The 21,469-nt window shown below is 42.0% G+C and overlaps 2 protein-coding genes across 7 annotated transcripts in view; one reads left to right on the forward strand and one right to left on the reverse strand.

Annotated features, from left to right (window-relative positions):
- The window catches only part of SH3D19 (SH3 domain containing 19), a 206,589-nt gene that overhangs the window by 132,390 nt on the left and 52,730 nt on the right, over window positions 1-21,469 (reverse strand). The gene's annotated exons all lie outside the window — the stretch shown is intronic.
- Window positions 1-21,469, forward strand: part of LOC129481132 (large ribosomal subunit protein uL13-like) — a 46,746-nt gene that overhangs the window by 13,670 nt on the left and 11,607 nt on the right. The window lies entirely within an intron of this gene.

Genomic DNA, 21,469 nt, shown 5'->3' on the forward strand with positions numbered 1-21,469 from the left:
TCTTCTGCCAGCTGTTTCTCTGTTCCCTTTACAGCAAAACTACTTTTTCTATCTCAAAGTACTCCCCTTTTATTCTCTCTTGAGTCTGTTCCATGATGCTAAATCCAATGGTCAGTTCTCAGCCATTTGCAGCATTTGGCAGCCTATCACTTTCCTCGATACACTTTCTCTACTCAGCTTCCAGGATACTACTCTCAGTTCTCAGCCTACCTCACCGCTGTCTTCTCAGTCTCTTATTGGTTCTTATTCATCTCATGAAACTTAAGTGGGCTCAATCCTTAGCATTCACAGTGGGCTTTATTTATACTCACTCCCTAGGGGACCTTATCTCATCTCATGGCTTTAAATACTATGACATGCTGATGACACCCTAATCTAGCCCTAGTTTGGGCCAAGTCTCCAAATTCCAGATTTATATATTCAACTGCCTACTGGACATCTCCAGCTAGATATCGATCAAGCATCTTAAACTTATGCCTACAAATGAACTCTTCATCTACCCTCCAGAAACTTTCTCCTCCTACAGTGTGCCCCATTTCAGTAAACAGCACTTCCACTCTTCCAACAGCTCAGGCCAAAAACCTTGGAGTCATCCTTGGCTCCTGTCTTCTTCTCACAACCACATCCAATCTATCAGCAAGTCCTGTGTGTTCTACCTTCACAATGCAACTGGAATCTGCCACTTCTTACCACTTCTCTATATCCCTGGTCCAAATCCACCATCACCTCCTGCCCAGATCACTGCAATAGTTTTCTGCCTGGTTTCCCTGCTTTTATCCCTGACCATTATCAATCTACTTGCCAGTTTGATTCATTTAAAATTTAAGTCAGATCAACTATCTTCCCATACTACTAAGAATAAAAACCGAAGTCCTCACAATAGCCTGCAAAAGCCTACATCATTTGGCCTCTAATCCCTGTTTGACCTTATTTCTCACCACTGGAGCCCCTCACTCTGCTCTGGCCATAATGTTTCCTAAATGTTCCAAGCACACTCCTGCCTCAGGGACTTTGTACTGCTGTTCTCCATGCTTCAACCCCTCTTCCCTCAGTTATCCACCTGGCTCATTTCCTCTCTTACCTCTCAGGTCTCTGCTCAGAAATCACCTCAGTGATGCCTTGTCCGACCACCCTATTTAAAAGTTATGCTCCACTCCAGCATCACTAAGTATCTAAGCCTGTTATTAAACAAAGCACTTGTTGGCTGGGCACAGTGGCTCACGGCCTGTAATCCCAGCACTTTGGGAGGCCTAGGCGGGCAGATCATGAGGTCAGGAGATCGAGACCACCCTGGCTAACACAGTGAAACCCCGTCTTTAACTAGAAATGCAAAAAATTAGCCAGGCGTGGTGGCAGGTGCCTGTAGTCTCAGCTACTCAGGAGGCTGACACAGGAGAATGGCGTGAACCAGGGAAGCGGAGCTTGCAGTGAGCCGAGATAGCGCCACTGCACTCCAGCCTGGGCAACAGAGCGAGACTCCATCTAAAAAAAAAAAAAAAAAAAAAACAAGAAAAAACAAACAAACAAACAACAACAACAACAAAAAAGCACTTGTCATGTTCTGACTTACAACTACAATATAACCTCTACGAGGACAGAGGCTTTTTCTATGTTTTCATACCTCTATTCTAGAAAACAGTCCCTGGCGTGGGTATTGAATAAATGATTGCTGGACAAACGAATGAGATTTCCTGGACTTGGGAAGCTGCTGTAGCAAGATAACTAGATGATGACTCAGAAGATCTGGGTTTGAATATGATTACGGACAAGAAAATAGAAGTGATGCCCAGCTTTGTTACTGCACAGTATAATTAGTTAAGCCATTTAACCTCCAAGGGCCTCAGTTTCCTCATCTATAAAGGGAATGAAAACATGCTTTACCCTCTGTGTGAATGAAAATATCAGGCAAATGTAAAACACTATCAGGCTTCTGTAACTGATCACATATGTTAAACTATTTAGAATTACTTTAACATTTTTAGACAATAGTTTCTGCTTAGAAGATTTAGTCACTTGGTAAACCAAAAGGATACCTTGAATTATAATAAAGATTTTAAACTGTCTTTCTCTCTCTAGAGTTTGTAATTGTCTAGATATAAATTGTATACTTTAATATCATATAAACTTCTAGGCATTATGGCCAACATTATTTTTGTTTTCTGCCCTGAGGCCTTATCCATTCTCTTCTAAATAGGGGGATATGAAACTTGTCATCTTGAGATCTTTGATACTTTTATTTGGCTCTGGAACTATCCTTCCCACAGGTGCAGAAATACAAGTCAGATTCCTGTTTATGTAAAATGTCGAGAAAGTCCAAAGGCCATTGGGAGAACATGGGCCTTGCCAAAGCACAGCTGGAAGCAGTAGTATTTGAAAGAGGAAAGAGGCATCTTCTATTAGGTTCCACGTTTGTTTCAAGTTACATAACAATAAATATAAATACTGCAATTAAATTAGTTTCACTCTTCACAGAAATGCCTTAATCATGATTCAAAATGATGGTGTGCGCATTCATCGAGAGACAATATAAAAAATGAGGAATGTTTCTCAGTCCCCTATAGAATTGCATGTTAACCAATGTGCTTTTTACAAGGGGGAAAAAATTTTCTCCTGACTAAAGAGTATTGTTCTTATTATCTGATGATATAAGATGTATGGTACACTTTTTTTTTTTTTTGGCTTGGCCTCTAGAAAGCTTCAAGTTAATTACTATTATTATTATTTTGATAGAGAGTCTGGCTCTATTGCCCAGGCTGGAGTGTAGTGGTGCTGATCTCAGCTCACTGCAACCTCTACCTCCTGGGTTCAAGCGATTCTCCTGCCTCAGCCTCCCAAGTAGCTGGGATTACAGGCATGTGCCACGATCCCTGACTAATTTTTGTTTTCTTAGTAGAGACAGGGTTTTTGCCATTTTGGCTAGGTTGGTCTCAAATTCGTGGCTTCAAGTGATCCGCCTGCCTCAGCCTCCCAAAGTGTTGAGATTACAGGCATGAGTCACAGAGCCTGGCTGGCCTAGTTAATCTAGTTAATTTCTTTTCTTCTTCTTTATTTATTTATTTATTTATTGAGATGAAGTCTTGCTCTGTCGTCCAGGCTGGAGTGCAATGGCATGATCTTGGCTCACTGCAACCTCCACCTCCCGGGTTCAAGCAGCTCTCCTGCCTCAGCCTCCCAAGTAGCTGGGACTACAGGCACGTGTCACCATGCCTGGCTAATTTTTGTATTTTTAGTAGAGACGGGGTTTCACTATGTTGGCCAGGCTGGTCTCGAACTCCTGACCTCAGGTGATCCACCCGCCTTGGCCTCCTAAAGTTCTGGGATTACAGGTGTGAGTCACCGTGCCCAGGAGTTAACTCTTAATTGTAATAATTATAATAATCCCAGCCTTGATTTTTGGAAGTATAATCTTCCCCAGGTTTTTCTATGGCCCTTCTAACTCTATTCATTTTTACTGTACACATGATGCCCTCCTGTGCCAGGCACTGGGCCTGGAATATTAAACGGTCTCAACAACTATTTCTTCTTCTTCATTATTATGTTATTAATCATCATCATCATCATCATCATCATGCTATTAAAAATAGTAACCGTGGCTGGGTGCGGTGGCTCACGGCTGTAATCCTAATGCTTTGGGAGCCTGGGGAGGGAGGATTGCTTGAGTCCTGGAGTTTGAGAACAGCCTGGGCAACATATCAAGACCCTATCTCTACAAAAAATTAGCCAGGTGTGGTGGCGCACGCCTGTGGTCCCAGCTACTCCAGAGACTGAGGGGGGAGGATTGCTTGAGCCTGGGAGGTCTAGGCTGCAGTATGCTATGATCATGCCACTGTACTTCTAGCCTAGGTAACAGAGTGAGACTGTCTAAAAGCAACCAACAAAGCCAGTCCTTGGGAGAGCCAGGAATGAGGCTGAATAGTCTGTGCCACACATACAAATGCTCTATCATAGTCCCATGTCACAGTCCCTTGTTGAGTTTCCATAGTCCTTTGTCCCCCTTTTCAAATGAACAGGATATAAATTATAAGTAAAAACCTCCTGAGTTACTTCCTTATTCCACCTCTCTCCCACTAGATGTAAACTCCTTGAAGGCAGGCAGTTCCCTATAGATCCCGTTCCACATTTAACACAACATCCTTAACACAACAAAGACCTAATACATATTTGCTACCTAAGGAAGGCTAAGAGCAAGTAACAACTGAGGCTCAAAGGGAGAGAAAACAGAAAACACTGGTCAGAGAACTGACTGGTTTATTTTCCCTTTATTTTCTCCTGTCAGTCCTGTCAGAACCATTCTAGAGGCCAAGGACCTGGGGTGGCCGGTCTGCACAGCCGTTTTGAGATCCCAAATCAGGGATCTGCCCTCCATTGGTTCACCTTTGCTCAGGGTAGAATTAAATGGGCGTACCAGGGCAGGTCCCTGAGATGTGGCAGGTTAGGCAGAGGGAAGTGTGTGAACTTAGACTTGTTCAACACCAGGGTCACTAAGCACTGAGCGAGCCCTGCTCCTTCCAATGCCCACCTCCAACCTTCCCTTCTTCTTACCTCCCATCATCCACCCTCAGGCTGAATCCCAGACACCCTGCTCTCCCAGGACAACAGGGGACACCGCAGACCCCCCAGTTCCTCCCTTGGGTCCTGGAGCAGCACCTCTGAAGTCTGGTCCCTTCAGGATCTGGTAGGGGGTAAAGACCAAAGGAGAGGAGGGGGTGAAACAGAGGAGTCCATCCAGGAGGAGATGGTTCTGCTCCCCCTTCTCTGGGTGCTCCCCACTGGCCTCTCTCTGGGATCCTGAGTCCAGGGGGCAGGGAGTGCTGGCCCTGAGGACAGAGACACGGGCGCTGCTGGCTGTGCGTTCATGCTGCTCCTTCTGCTGGGGATTTCGGGTGAGCCCCCAGAGTGGGGTAAGCCCTAGGTAGGGACGGGGGCTTCAGACCAGGAAAGGCTGCACAGGGCATGGGTAAGGGCCCTCTGTAGCAGCAAGAATCCATCAAGAGTGCCTCCCACATTCCCCATTCTCCCACTAGGAGGTCTAGGCTGCAGTATGCTATAATTACCCCACTGTACTTCTAGCCCAGGTAACGGAGTGAGACAAGGTCTCACTCTGTCTTCCCCATTTCATACAACAATATAACCAGTTACTCAAGACAAATATTGTATCTCACTTTCCCTCACCTTCCACATCCAATGCACATACCATTCTTGTCAGTTTTACTTCCAAAACTGACAAATGAGGATGAACCAGAGAATCTCTTGAAGTCAAGGAAGACACTTCAGGCAGGGACAGCATGCCTGGATGGAATGAGGGAAGGGAATCTGTGTAAGGAGGAAAGAGGACCTGAGTTTGGGAAATGACCATGGAGGGGTGAGGGCGGAGGGGCAGGATTCCAGGCTGCATCCCTCCAAGTCTTCTTGCCCTTTGTTGGCAGTCTGTGGGCGGCCCACAGTCTCATCTGGCATTGCCTCAGGCTGGGAGGCTAGTGTGGGGCAGTGGCCCTGGCAGGTCAGCATCCACTGGGCTTGATTCACATCTGCTCAGATACCCTTATCTCAGAGGAGTGGGTGCTGACAGTGGCGATCTGCTTCCCATGAGTGCTGGCCCTGCTGTGCGGAGACCCATCAGGGCACCTGGGTGACTGCAGGGCCTGAGAGGCCGGGGCGGGGCTTATCGTGCACTGCCCAATACACTATGTTGTGCGTTATTAGTGGGTTCAAATACTTCCTACTCTAGCTCTCAGTTCAGTGCAACTACTCTCAGACTTCAGGCTTCTTCAAATTTAACATCATCTTGATTGAAATGACTGCCTAAAAATAGTTACATTCTCCCACCCCATTCCTCAAATCGAAGCCTCTACCCAGGAGACATCCCCCAGGAAGGGCTCCTTCCCTTACAGCAGCATGCCTACACCTCATACCACTCTTTAGAGGCACAATCCTGAGCCCACTTCACTATCCCTAAGTTAACTCATCCATCTTTGTTTTTTTCCTTTTTGAAAGAAAGTGTGCTTACACTTGCCTCTTACTTTAAAAATATTTTTATTTTATTTGTATGCAATTTCTGTTATATGCCTAGACTGCATAGCAGTGATGTCAGAGCTCTTAGGGTATCCATCACCCAAATAATGTACATTGTACCCATTAAGTAATTTCTCATTATCCACCCTCATCCATTTCCCTTGGTTTAAATGTCATATATTTGCTGATAACACTCGTACTTGCATCTCTAGCCCCAAACACTAGTCCTGATGCACTTCTATTTGGCATCTCAAAGGTAATATGGACAGAAAGGGTATTTTTACCACCATCACTGTCCCCCAATCTTTTTCTTTCTCTTTCTTCCCCATTTCATTCAACAATATAACCAGTTACTCAAGACAAATATTGTATCTCACTTTTACTCACCTTCCACATCCAATGCACATACGATTCTTGTCAGTTTTACTTCCAAAATATACTTTGACTCTAACATAGCTAACCCTGGACCATTGCAATAGTATAATAGGTTTTACTACTTTCAATACACACCAAAAAGTGACTTTTTAAAGTTAGAGGTGAGATAATATCACTCCCTGCTTTGAATCCTCCAGTGATTGCCCAGGCACCTATAATAAAACCCAAATGCCACATTGTGGCCTACAAGCCATGAATCACCAGGTGTCTGCCCACTTTTCCAACCTCATCCCATTCTCTAGCTTTTCTTTCAATTCCTGGAGACTGCCAAGCTCTTTCTCACCCTCAAGGCCTTGCATACTCTATTCCCTGTCTGGAATGCTTTTATCGCTCTTAAGGCTGACTTCTTGGGACCCAGTTGAAAAGTTACCTCTTCAACAAGACCTTTCCTGACCATCCAATCCAAAAACTCTCCCCGCTTCCTTTACTCTCTACTTTAAAATTCTGTTTTCTTCATAACATTTATCACAATTTTAAATTTTGTACTTGTTTGTTGCTTTTCTCTTTCTCCTTGCCCCAAAACACAGACACACACACGCACACACAAACCCCCCTTAAAATTATAGCCCTGTGAGGGCCAGATTATGTCTATTTTAATTTCATTTATATTATCAGGAGATGCTCAATACTTGTTGAAGGAATGAAAGCCTCAGAAGAACTAGAGGAAAAATGCCATATCCAGAACAATGGGCTCTGCTATGATGACCCAGGGCAGAGTCACAAGAAACCCATGGTACCTCTTCTGCTTCTCTTCTCAGGTCTAAGGATGCCAGGAAATACAGTGTATTGGTGGGCTCAGATCTTTGGTTGCGCAGACTCCAAAATGAAGATAATACCTGTGTCCCAGATTATCCCCCCTACCCTGATTTCCAAGCAAACACATCTAGTGCCCTCGCTGTGGTAGAACTGCCCTCCCCAGTTTCTGTTAGCCGTGTTGTCCTGCTCATCTGCCTTCCCTCGTCTGAAGTCCACCTGAAGAAGAATACAACCTCCTGCTGGGTGACTGGATGGGGCTATACTGGAATATTCCAACGTGAGGATACATAGATTTTCTGTGTTCTAACTTCTTCGACTGACATTCTCTCCGCCTGCTCTCTATCCTAGCCCTAGAGCACCAGATATACTACAGTAATCTGAGATGCTTCAGACTTCAAATTCTCTGTGACCCTTTGCCTCTTTCATATTTCTTCTGCTATAATCTCTTTGCTTATTGATACCTGCTTTTGTTCTTGTTTAGCAATAGTGCTGAGACCTTAAAAGTAAAAAGGACAGAGCAATGAATTTAGAGATGGGATAGTTCTGCTCAGTCTAAGTAATATAGTTTTCCCTCCATACCTGGGTGGAATGTGTGTGGGTAGGTGATAGGGGAAGGAGACATGAAGATGTGTTCAGGAAAGTAAGGCCACTCAGCAAAAGTTCCTGAGTCAAACTAGCTAGAAGAGTACAGCTTCATTTCTGGGTAATTCTTCTTACTAGATCTACCCCTTATTTCTATGGAAAAATAAATAAATATGCTAAAGACAACTTAATTCTGCATTCACTGTTTTGGGTTTTCCTAAATTACAAGATTTTTCTGTTATTAATTTGTGCTATGTGAACAGGAGCCAACTACCCACAGTCTTGTTCAGGGCCAGGGAGCTCAGCCTTTAGGTTGTTTCCCAAACCAGAAATCAGGATGCTATCTAACACGGGGCAGAATATTTGAAATTAGAGCTTTCTCTGAAAATCAAAGGCACAAAATCTGTATCCATGGCTAAAAGTCACCTTTTAATTAAGAAAGCTTTGACTCTTTTTGGCCCTACAGATATCAAGCCTTCTTACAGACTGAAGGAGCTGAAAGCGCCCCTCATTGATCTCCAGACATGCGGTGACTACTATCAAAATGAAAGCTTGCTGCACGGAGTTGAGCTCATCATCAGTGAAGCTATGATCTGCTCCAAGCTCCCAGTGGGGCAGATGGATCAGTGTACTATAAGAATCCACCCTTCAGGCACCTTTCACAGGCCTTGCCTTCCCCATTGTGCTTCCTCCACATCTCGTATCTTCAGAGACCCTGAGTGAACCCAGGAGTGTCTGGACATGCCTAACTGCACAGTTCTTGGCTAAACTGTTGAAGAGTTTCACCTCCTTCCCTTTGCCCTATGTACTGTCTGGCCAACATTCCTCTCTCTCTCTGGGCAGTAGAGGAGACCCCCTGATGTGTCAAGTTGAAGATTTCTAGGTCCTGGCAGGAGTGGTAAGCCAGGGATCAAACTGCATCCAAACCAATGGGCCTGGAATATACACAAACATCCATTTCTACAAGTCTTGGATTGAGAAGTCTGCCATCTCGCTTGCTGAGTTTTCTGCTACCCTCAGTCTGGGCCTCTCTGGGCTCCTGCCTATTATGCTTCTGCCTCTGATTTTCCTGGGGCCACCTTAACTGGCTGAGGTCAGTATGCCCTGGGTAAAGTGACAGTTGAGAATGAGAGAAAAAGGAAATTCCAGAGTTGAGGATTCTGAAGACAGATTTTGAAGAGTCAGCAAGACAGATGCAGTTCTGCTGTCCCATAAGCCTAATTTGCTTGTTGCCTTTCCCCTGCACAAGTCAGCCTAGTAAACAAGATCCCCAGAGTGAATAAAATTTGGTTGATTCTAACAATTAGTTCTCATATTCATTCTTTTGATGAAATTGAAGACAGAGCCTGGGGAAATGCAGAAGCAGAGAACTTGAGGGTTAAAGGAATCTGGACATCACTTAGCCCAACACATTCTATAGGTGAAGATGCTGGGGTCCAGAGGTTAGTTTGCCGCTGACTTAATCCAAGATGAAAACCATCCAACCCTGGGATTAGACTGGATTCTGAGGAAAAAGTAGGGACTTGGAAGATTAGAAGATTTCAGATAAAACAGGCCAGGCCGGAGGAGGAGCCCAGGCAGTGTATTAGTTATCTATTGCAGTACAACAAATACTCCAAAACTCAGTAGCTAAAACAATGAACATTTATTATCTCATAGTTTCTGCAGGACAGTAATCTGGAAGACTTAGCTGGTTAGTTACGGTTTAGGATCTTTCAAAAAGCTACTGCTGTGTCAGCCACAGCTGCAGTCATCAAGGCTCAACTAGGAAAGGATCAACTTCCAAGCTCACTCATGTGCCTGTTACCATTCATGTGGGCCTCGCTGAAGGAATGCCTTTGGCAGCTGGCTTCTCCCAGAGTGAATGATCCAAGACAGAGCAATAGAGAGCACCCAAAATGGAAGCTACATTTCTTTCTTGTTTTTTTTTTTTTCGGACAAGGTCTCACTCTGTGGCCCAGGCTGGAGTGTGGTGGTATAAACACAGCTCACTGCAGCCTCGACCACCTGGGCTCAAGTGATCCTCCCCACTTCAGCCTCCTGAGTAGCTGAGACCACAGGTACACACCACCACTCCCAGCTATTTTAAAATTTTTGTGGAGACAAAGTCTTGTCATGTTGCCCAGGGTGGTCTTGAACTCCTGAGCTCAAGCGATCCTCCTGCCTTGGTCTCCCAAAGTACTGAGATTACAAGCATGGGCAACCATGCCTGGCCAGCCACAGTCTTTTTATAACCTAATCTCAAAACTGACATCTCAGTTGGGTGTGGTGGCTCACTCACGTCTGTAATCCCAGCTTTGGGAGGCTGAGGCGGACAGATCACCTGAGGTCAGGAGTTCAAGACCAGCCTGGCCAACATGGTGAAACGTTGTCTCCATTAAAAATACAAAAATTAGCCGGGCGTGATGGTGAGCGCCTGTAATCCCAGCCACCCCGGAGGCTGAGAATCGCTTGAACCTGGGAGCTGGGGGTGAGCCAACATCCCAGCACTGCTCTCCAGCCTGGGCAACAGAGTGAGACCCTGTCTCAAAACAAAACAAACAAAAAAAAACAAACAAAAAAAAACCCCTAACATCTCATTACTTCTTATAGTATTCTATTCTTTAGTAGTAAGTCAACAAGGTATGAATATCAGGAGCTGAAGATCATTGGAGGCCATCTTGAAGGCTGTCTTCATAAACAGAGAGTACAGGAAGAGTCTGGAATGAGCCTGAGAAGCTAAGGCTGACTGTGTTTAGTAGTCATGGATTAAATTTTATCGTTGTGTTCTCAGGTGTGTTGGCGTTAATGAAGGTGTTTACTAGAGATATTTCCAAAATGTAATATCCTGTAACCAGAGTAGTCTAAGAATATGTTTCATATGAAAAATATATGGCTGCCTTATTTTCTTTTTTTCCTTTTTTTTCTGATATACAAAGAATGGTTAAAAACATGGGATCTGACACTGACCAGAGCTGAGTTGAATTTCATAGGATGCAGATTAAAATACAATAATAGACATGATGCTCTACATTACTTGATGAATAAAGAGTAAAAAATAAGGAAGGAGTTTTGGCAAGACAGTGGAATGAACAACTGCAAAGTGAATATTCCTCATTCTAATTGAATACTAATAAAATCATTGTTTGAAAATGATACTTTTCATAAATAATCACAAAAATAAGGTAATTACATAATAATAAATTAATTAAATGTGGGCCATTAAAAAGCTTTCCATACATATAAAAAAAGAATTCAGAAAAAAACAAATTCCCAAATGCAAAAATTATCAAATTATAAGCAGGATAAGGAACGATTATAATTTATTCTCAAAGGGATACTGTTTATGTCAGTAACATCTTGTTAGAATTTTTGTAGATGACAACACCACACAATTTCAAACAAGGCATACTTGACACTGTGGAAAATGCTTCAGCAAAAGAAAAGGTAAACTCGCTACACACGTGGGATGCTAAATCAGTTGGAAAAAAAAAAAAAAAAGGATAGAATGTGAGAGAAGATGATGGATCTAGATAGTGGAGCCAAAAAATAGAAGGAGATAAAAGGAGGTTATAAAATCACAAAATATAACAGTTGGAAGGCACTTTACAAATTATCTGATACTACTCCAAGCTCAAGGCGTAAGTTTGCTTTTTAATAGAATGATCAGTTAATACTTATATTTATTTCTTTTCCTTTTTTTTTTTTTTAAAGACAGAGTCTTGCTCTGTCACCCAGGCTGGAGTGCAGTGGCACAATCTCAGCTCACTGCAACCTCCCCCTCCCAGGTTCAAGCAATTCTCCTGCCTCAGTCTCTTGAGTAGCTAGGATTACAAGTGTGCACCACCATACCTGGCTAATTTTTATATTTTTTGTAGAGATATGGGGTTTCTCCATGTTGCCCTTGCCCAGGTTGGTAATGAACTCCTGACCTCAAGCGATTCACCGGCCTCAGCCTCCCAAAGTACTGGGATTACAGGCGTGAGCCACAGCACCTGGCCCCCTTATACTTATTACAGCAGCTTTGGAAAATTATTCATTGTTGGGAATGAGGGAATGGGAACTATTTTCACTACACAGTATTGCCCACCCCTTGCCCACAAGAATCATCTAAAACTGAAACTTAACAAGTAAAATAACACACATAATGGATGAGATAGTTACATGTAGGACGAACCTAAAAGATTTTAGTAAATACAGACCTCATGTTTTAGGAAGAAGGTAATCTTGGAGACTTGGGTATAATCTTAAGGCAGCGTACTAGGAATGAGATCGTACCAATGAAAGTTTACATCTAATCAACAGTATCATGCACTGGTTGAAGAAAACCAGGATTAAGACGGGGGATAGTCAGCATGGAATCTAAGAAGGGAAAAGTCCATTAACTATGTGTGTTCATCAGATTCTAGGCTGTTAAGGGAGAAAGACCCTGAGTCTAATGAATATGAACTTTAAATTTACTTAGAAAAACATGTTCTGTTATAGAAAAGTGGTCTTTCAGTTTTTGTAAAGATGAGATACTTCATCTCAGTAAGTGAAATGCTCATGGAGATCAGCTACCTCCATTTGTTCTCATTTTAAACCTCTTTAAACCACAACACATTTAGCTTCTCGACACATGAAAAAGAGGTGCCCTGGTTGGGAAAAGTGAAAATTCCGAATAATGGAAATGAATAGCCCTTAGTGAGAATAAATATTCTGGTTCATACCTAAGCCTCAGAGTTTAGTGAGTCAGTCCCTTGAATTTGATCTCTTCTAGGTGCTCTGACAAGGCCTGAAGCCCAGAAGTTAAAAATCTAAGAACCCAGAGACTAGATTGAGATTACTTGAGTCAAGTCATGTTGCTTATGGAAGACCTGCCTAAGTGAATTCTCTGGATAACATGACGTATCTATCTCATCTCCTAACAATGGCAGGAACTTACATTTACTTTATGACTCCTCTGTGTTAAGTACTATGCTGGTCACTTTAAATATTATCTTATTTTGTCTTAACAACTCAAGAAGGTATTATTTAGCCCCGTTTACAAATGAAATAAAAACACACAAAACTGAGGTTCAAAGAGGCTAAGTAATCTGCCTAAGACTAAACAGCTAATATTTAATTTAACAGATCTATCCAGGGCTGTCAGACTTCAAAAATATGGCTTTTTCAGCTGGGTGTGGTGGCTCATGCCTGTAATCCCAGCACTTCTGGAGGCCAAGGTGGAATGATGGTTTGAGGCCAGGAGTTTGCAACAATCCTGGGCAACATGGTGAGACCCTCTCTCTAAAAAAAAAAAAAAAAAAATTAGTCTAGCATAGTGGCACACGCCTGTAGTCCCAGCTACTCATGAGGCTGAGGTGGGAGAATCGATTAAGCCTGGGAGGTCAAGGCTGCAGTGAGCTGTGATTGCGCCACTACACTCTAGCCTGGGCGACAGAGCAAGACCCTATGTCAAAGAAAAAAAAAAAAGGCTCTTTCCACTATACCAAATTACCTCCGTTCATTGTTGGAAAGCTGTAAGGTTTTTCCTTATATTACACCAAAATAACACTTGCCCTTTGGCCCTAGTTAATACCTCTTGTATTTCTTGTCTCTATTTGTAGTTCCTTGAGTGCACATAGCTTTTACTTTTCCTTCTGAATAGATAAAAACAGACTTGAGAAAATTAACTAATGTCCTATTCATCTTTTTGACCTTCTAACAACATGTAGTATCCTGCAAACAAAGTATCAAATCTTGTTTTTTTCAATTAACAAAATGAGAACTATAGACTATAGAAAGCCAGCTGTCAAAACCATAGGGAAGAATTCCTTTAGTATGAGTAGAAGTGAATAAACATAAAAAGGGAAATGTATTTTGTTAGTGATCAAAAGAACAGGTGCATTAGTTTGGTGATCAAAATAACCAGTCCCCCCTGTAAAGGGGGACTGGCTTTAAAGGGCATTAGTGTTTCAAGCAAGTGGGATGGTGCTCAGAGCAAGATTAGTCTCTGTGGAGGAGATGAGTGCAGTCCAGGGAAACCTGTAGACTGATCAATAAGGCAAAGAGCCAGGAAGAGAAAGAAGATTGTCTCTGAAAGGTTGTCCAAGGCTTGGCCCTGACATAACAGATGCTAAGTACATGACATGTTGCTTAATGATGGAGATCCGTCCTGAGAAATGTGTCATTAGGTGATTTCGTCATTGTGTGAACATCGATCATAGAGTGAATTGACATAAAACTCAGTGATACAGCCTACCACACACCTAGGTTACATGCTATAGTCTACTGCTCATAGGCTACAAACCTGTGCAGCAAGTTACTGTACTGAACACTGTAGGCAACTGTAACACAATGGGAAGTATTTCTGTATCTAAACATAGAAAAGATACAGTTAAAATATATTATAAAAGATAAAAACTGGTACACCTGTATGGGGCATTTACTGTGAATGGAGCTTGCGGGACTAGAAGTTGCTCTGGATGAGTCAGTTGAGTGAGCGGTGAGTGAATGTGAAGGACATGACAGTATACTACTGTAGACTTTATAAACACTGTACACTTAGGCTACACTAAGTGTATTTTTAAAATTTTTCTTTAATAATAAATTAATCTCTGCTTACTATAACTTCTTTATAAACATTTTGATTTTTAACAACTTTTGATTCTTCTAATAACACTTAGCTTAAAACACACACATTGTATAGTTGTACAAAAATATTTTCTTTCCTTGTATCCTTATTCTATATGCTTTTTTCTCTTTTTAAAGATTTTTTATTTTTACCTTTTAAGGTTTTCTTTAAAAAAAAAAATCTAAGATGCAAGCACACACATTAGCCTAGGCCTACACAGGGTCAGGATCATCAGCATCACTGTCTTCCACCTCCACATCTTGTCCCACTGGAAGGTGTTCAGGGGCAATAACATGTATGGAGCTGTCATCTACTATGATAACAATGCCTTTTCCAGAATACTTTCTGACAGACCTGCCTAAAGCTGTTTTGCAGTTAACCTTTTTTTTAAATTAGACAGAGTACACTGTAAAATAATGATTAAAAGTATAGCATAATAAATACATAAACCAGTAACATAGTCATTTATGATCATTATCAGGTATTATGTTGATATAGTTTGGATGCTGACCCAACCCAAATCTCATGTTGAATTGTAATCCCCAATGTTGGAGGTGGGGCCGGGTGGGAGGTGATTGGATCACAGGGGTGAGTTTCTCCTGAATGGTTTATTACTATCCTCTTGGTACTATCCTCAAAATAGTGTGTGACTTCTGGTCATTAAGTGTATGGCACCTCCCCCCTCTCTCTCTTGCTTTCACCATGTGATGTGCCTGCTCCCCCTTTGCCTTCCGCCATGATGGGAAACTTCCTGAGGCCTTCTCAGAAGCAGATGCCACTATGCCTCCTGTGCAGCCTGCAAAACCATGAGCCAATTAAAGCTCTTTCTTTATAAATTACTCAGTCTCAGGTATTTCTTTACAGCAATAGAAGAATGGCCTGCCACATATATACTGTATGTAATTGTATATGTTATGCTTTTATACAACTGGCAGTCAGTAGGTTTGTTTATAACAGCACCACCATGAACACTTGAGTAATGCATTGCCCTACAACTCTAATGTCACTAGGCAATAGGAATTTGTCAGCTCCATTATAATCTTATGGAACCAACCTAGTATATGTGGTCTGAAATGTCATTATGAGGCACATGACTGTATATGGACTAATTCTAGCACTTACTGATTTGTGAAACAAAAGCTTCACAAAAAATTTCTTGTCCAAGTTCAAAAACTAAAACTAGACTGGACCTTTTAGTACAGGGAACACAAAGGAAAAAGCCAAGGCCTGATATGCATGTAGTAGAGAAGTCAATTATTCTTTTTTTTGAGACAGGGTCTCACTCTGTCACCCAGGCTGGAGTGTAGTGTCCCAATCACAGCCCACTGCAGTCTCAACCTCTCAAGTTCAAGCAATCCTCCCACCTCAGCCTCCCAAGTAACTGGGACTACAAACATGCAGCACCCCGCCTGGCTGATTTTTAAATTTTTCTGTAGAGATGGGGTCTCATTATGTTGTCCAGGCTGGTCTTGAATTCCTAAGCTCAAGCAATCCTTTTGCTTCGACCCCCAAAGGTCTAGGATTACAGGCATTAGCCACTATGTGTGGCCTCAGTTATTCTTTAGGAGACTGTTTTATAAGGAGATCTATTCATTTTCCAATATAATAGATTGACTGATGGGTTGAATTAGAAAATAGACAATGGTGTCCATTTGCCCTTTCTGTTAACACAGATAAAAAGCTACAAAACTTGCTATAAAAAGCTATGGAACAATTCCATAAATTAATTGGAATATTCACATAGATGGTTGTGCTATGAATAAGAAATCTTCTTCTTCAATGAAACAAGCTGGAGAAAACTGCTGGTTGTATGTTAATTTTAGAAAAAATGAAGGTGAAAAATACTGAGTATTGTTTTCCCTGTTTTATCCTCAGGGTGCTCAAAAGAAGACTGAATTCTTGAAGTGGCATCTTTGCTTTACAGCAGTGGTTCTCCCAGGGGACATTTGGCAATGTCTGGAGATATTTTTGATTGTCACAACTAGGTGTAGTAGGTATTACTGACATTTAATAGGTAGAGATTAGAGATTCTGCTTAATATCCTACAATGAACAGGCTAGCTACCCCACAACAAAGAATCATCTGGCCCAAAATGTCAATAGTGCCAAGGTTGAGATGGTACCTGGTCAATAGGTACCATCAACATCAATCCAAGCCATCACCAAGATAAACTTGTTTGGGTAGAATTAAATACTTAAAGCTGAGAAATGAGTTCAACAACAATAATAATAAAAATAGCATCTGCCATTAATTATCACATGCTAAATAGGCCAAACCCAAGCTAAGTATTAGCTCTATAATATCTCATTTAATTCTTATGAAAATCTTGTGGGATATTATTATTCCTATTTTGCAGCGATTATTATTATACTTATTGTGTAGGGCACAGGTTTTTTTTTTTTTTTTTTTTTTGAGACGGAGTCTCACTCTGTCACCCAGGCTGGAGTGCAGTGGTGCAATCTCGGCTTACTGCAATCTCCACCTCCCAGGTTCACGCCATTCTCCTGCCTCAGCCTCTCCGAGTAGCTGGGACTACAGGCGCCCGCCACCACGCCCGGCTAATTTTTTTTTTTTTGTATTTTTAGTAGAGACGGGGTTTCACCATGGTCTCGATCTCCTGACCTCATGATCCGCCCGCCTCGGCCTCCCAAAGTGCTGGGATTACAAGCGTGAGCCACCGAAGGCACAGGTATTTAAAGATAACTTTAATGATAGCATAGAGTAATAATCTGGGGACAGAGAATCTAAGACCTGAAGACACAGCATGATGAGAGAGGCAGAAACTGTAAGAGCTGTGTTCAGGAAGCTCCCACTCTCTTGCTTCCAACTCTTTGGCACTTCCTTATAAGAGCCAGCGAAGCAGTAAAATGGCAGATCCAACATGTTTCTTGATTACTGAATAAAAAGGAAGAAACTATACACAGAAAATGTAGGCAAAAGGCAAAGATAAATAGATAAAATGTGGTGATAAACAAGCAATGCATAATTTAATCTTTGAGATCATCAACTGATTCCAGCACCTTCATGGTACAATGGGAAAATACAAGCCTTAGAGAAAAGGTGACTTGCTTAAGGTAATAAGGTAATATAGCCATACCCAATGAAAATGAAAGAATAGCACTGTGGGCTGAAAACCAGAGGAACTTTCTCCAAAATGATACATCATTTTAGCTTAGATTTAGAAAGGGTTAGGAGGGTCCCACCTTTCTCTTTAGGAATAGATATTTTCTTACAAAGCTAAATGCCATTATCACACCTGTCAAGATTAATAATAACTTGGTTTGTTAAATCAGGATCCAAACACACTTATGTCTCTTAAGTTTCTTATAATCTAGAGCAGTCTCTCTCCCTTTTTTACCTTCATAACATTGACTTACAACAGTAGCTGGGTCAGCTGCTTTGTAAAATGTCCTACATTCTGGATTTGACTATTTACTTCCTTAAGTTGTAATCTGACTTACTCCTTTATCCCTTATATTCGCTGCAAGTGAAAGTAGCTTTAGAGATTCAGGTTTCGCTTTTCTTTCTTTTTTTTTTTAACAAGGATACTTCATAGGGGGTAACATCAGGAGGCACATGTCTGCCTTGTCCCACTTTTAGTGATGCTAAGATTGATCAGAGGGTTCAAATGGTAACAGCCTAAGCTCTCTATCAACTTTTCATCTAAAGATTTGATAGTCATTCCTTGAATCAATTATTTCATGAGGGGCTGTAAGTGGTGATTTTCTAATGCTACTGGTCCAACTACATTTATTAGTTGGAATTCTTCTCTCACCAACTAAACCTATTTTGATACTCTGAATTACACTTTATACAGGAAAAGTAGGATAACTATTTAATTCCTTCCTTTTACCTTCCAATTTTCAAAATAAAGTACTGGTGCCTTAGTTACATCAGTAACTGATGTAGAGTTTATTTCCAACTAAATTTAACAGACACCAAAACTGAAATATATATTTACAAAACATTTAAACAAAGGAGAGGAGAGATTCTGTGAGCAATCCAACTAACATACTGGTATAAGCCAGTACTTCCGATTTGTCCAGTGATGTATTAATAAAAGTCCAGCCGGGCACGGTAGCTCACATCTGTAATCCCAGCACTTTGGGAGGCCGAGGCGGGTGGATCACAAGGTCAGGAGTTCGAGACCTTACTGGCTAACATGGTGAAAACCCGTCTCTACTAAAAATACTAAAAATTAGCTGGGCGTGGTGGCGGGTGCCTGTAGTCCCAGCTACTCGGGAGGCTGAGGCAGGTGAATTGCTTGAACCCGTGAGGCAGAGGTTGCAGTGAGCCGAGTCACGCCACTGCACTCCATCCTGGGCGACAGAGCGAGACTCCATGTCAAAAAAAAAAAAAAAAAAAGAAGTCCAAAGACCTGGGACAACCACAAAATCCTCAGAGGGAAAGGACTGTCTGGTCAAGTTTTTTGCTCCTGTGGTTAAGTCAACAGAAAGATCTGTCCAAAGCTTTCAGGTCTCTGCAAAATGAATAATAAGCTACCTTTACTCTAATCATGATCAGAAGGCAAACTCAAACTGAGGTCTGACCTTCTAAAAAAACTATACTAAGCGAGTTAACTCAATAGCTAAAATTGTCTGTGAATACCATAAATTAATTGGAATATTCACATAGATGGTTGTGCTATGAATAAGAAATCTTTTTTTTCAATGAAACGAGCTGGAGAAAACTGCTGGTTGTATGTTAATTTTAGAAAAAATTAAGGTGAAAAATACTAAGAGTCATTGTATAATGGTAAAATCACAGTGAGCAGCAGAAAACCAGAGTGAATGCATAAACCACAAAAAAAATTGGATATACAAAACAAGGACCATTAAAAATGCATTCAGAAACTATCACAAATGTAAGAGTAGTAGGAGAGATTTTCATCCCCACCAAGCAGACACAAATGAAAACAAGTGAATTTTAAAAACATAAATTTGGTAAAAATTCATGGTGTGGCAGTGTTTGCTTAAAAAAGCAAATGGAGAGTTTTTTTCACGTGTTCACTTCTAAAATCTTTTAAAATGTATTTAAAGAGGTAAACATCTTTACGCTACTTTACTGAGATACAGCAAACCTGGCATCTGCCCTGACACAATAGCCCCTGCAGCTGAGCTGGCCATATTTCTGCATCCCCATCTTCTCACCTTCCCATATAAGGGTACTTACCCCAAGGACAGTTAATCCATGGCCATGAACCTATAGCCTGGTTAGAAAAGATAATCTGTACCAAATAAGACGCCTTGGGAGTCTGAACTGAAAATAGGGGAACAACTTGAGCAGTTTACAGTAGGACAAAGAAACGACACGGAATGTGGTTGAGCCATATTAATAGCAGACAACCAGAGAGAAGATCCTGCTATGAGCTCTTAAGCTGTCATGAATCCAGAGCTCCTTTCCAGCTCTGGTCTTCAGGGTTGTCCTATGGCAGCTCCAGGTGTCCCTGTTATCCTGTTCTTACTGTTCCATAGACATCTACATAAGTTTGCTAGGGCTGCTGTAACAAAGTACCACAGACTAGATGAACTTAACCAACAGAAATTTATTTTCTCACAGTTCTGGAGGCTGGAAGTCCAAGATCAAGGTATCAGCATGGCTGGTTCTTTCTGAGGGCCGTGAGGGAAGGATTTCTTTCAGGCATCCTAGGCTGGTAAATAGCTGTCTTATCCCTCTATACATGTCACGTACATGACATTTCCTCTTCTAAGGACATCACTCATATCAGATTAGAACCCAACCTAATGACCTCTTTTTAATATAATTACCTCTTTAAAGACCTTATCTCCAAATATTGTCATACTCTGAGGTATGGGAGTGCGGTTAGGACTTCAAGATACATTTTTTTTTTTTTTGAGTCGAAGTCTCGCTCTGTCGCCCAGGCTGGAGTGCAGTGGCACGATCTCGGCTCACTGCAAGCTCTGCCTCCCGGGTTCACGCCATTCTCCTGCCTCAGCCTCCCGAGTGGCTGGGACTACAGGTGCCCGCCACTACACCCGGCTAATTTTTTGTATTTTTTAGTAGAGACAGGATTTCACTGTGTTAGCCAGGATGGTCTCGATCTCCTGACCTCGTGATCCACCTGCCTCGGCCTCCCAGAATGCTGGGATTACAGGTATGAGCCACCATGCCCAGCCTCAAGATACATTTTTGAGGAGACATAATTCAGCTCAAAACAATAGCTTTAAAATAATCTCCTCTTGATTTGAGCTAGCTTAAGCGAGCCTCAGTTGCCTGTAACTGAATAGTTCTTACCAAAATAACTACATTTTCTGGTCTTCCATTATTATTTAAGACAGGTTCTTTCTGTCGCCCAAGCTGGAGCACAGTGGTACAATCACAGCTCATGTAGCCTTGAACTACTGACTTCAAGTGATCCTCCTGCCTCAGCCTCCCGAGTAGCTGGGGACTTCAGGTGCACATCACTACACCAGGCTAATTTTTAAATTTTTGTAGATATAGGGTCTCACTGTATTGCCCAGGCTGATCTCAAACTCCTGGCCTTAAGGGATCCTCCCTGTTCAGCCTTTCAAAGTGCTGGGATAATAGGCGTAAGCTACCACGCCCAGCCACTTCTATTATTATTATTATTATTATTTTGAGACGGAGTCTTGCTCTGTCACCCAGGCTGGAGTGCTGCGACGCCATCTTGGCTCCCTGCAACCTCCGCCTCCCGGGTTCTCCTGCCTCAGCCCCCCGAGTAGCTGGGACTACAGGTGCACGCCACTACACCCAGCTAATTTTTGTATTTTTAGTAGAGATGGGATTTCACCATGTTGGCCAGGATGGTCTCAAACTCCTGACCTCAGGTGATCCACCCACCTCGGCCTCCCAAAGTGCTGGGATTATAGGCATGAGCTACCGCGCCTGGCCTATTACTTTTAAACTATTTATATGTTTCTTTCAAGCATCTCAATATTTTAAGTTGCAAGAGAGCAGTAACATTTTAATAGTTCATTGAATTCTGCTTCCACAGACCTAGCACCCTACAAACAATTGGCACAGAAAACAAAAGGCACAGCGAAGATTTCTGAGGTAGATGTTGTGGTGTACCATCCAGACCCCCCTTTAGAACTGAAGCATTCATTCCCTTAGCAGCTAGGAGTGTTG

This window comes from Symphalangus syndactylus, chromosome 4 (genome assembly GCF_028878055.3).
Source record: "Symphalangus syndactylus isolate Jambi chromosome 4, NHGRI_mSymSyn1-v2.1_pri, whole genome shotgun sequence".
Lineage (NCBI taxonomy): Eukaryota > Metazoa > Chordata > Mammalia > Primates > Hylobatidae > Symphalangus > Symphalangus syndactylus.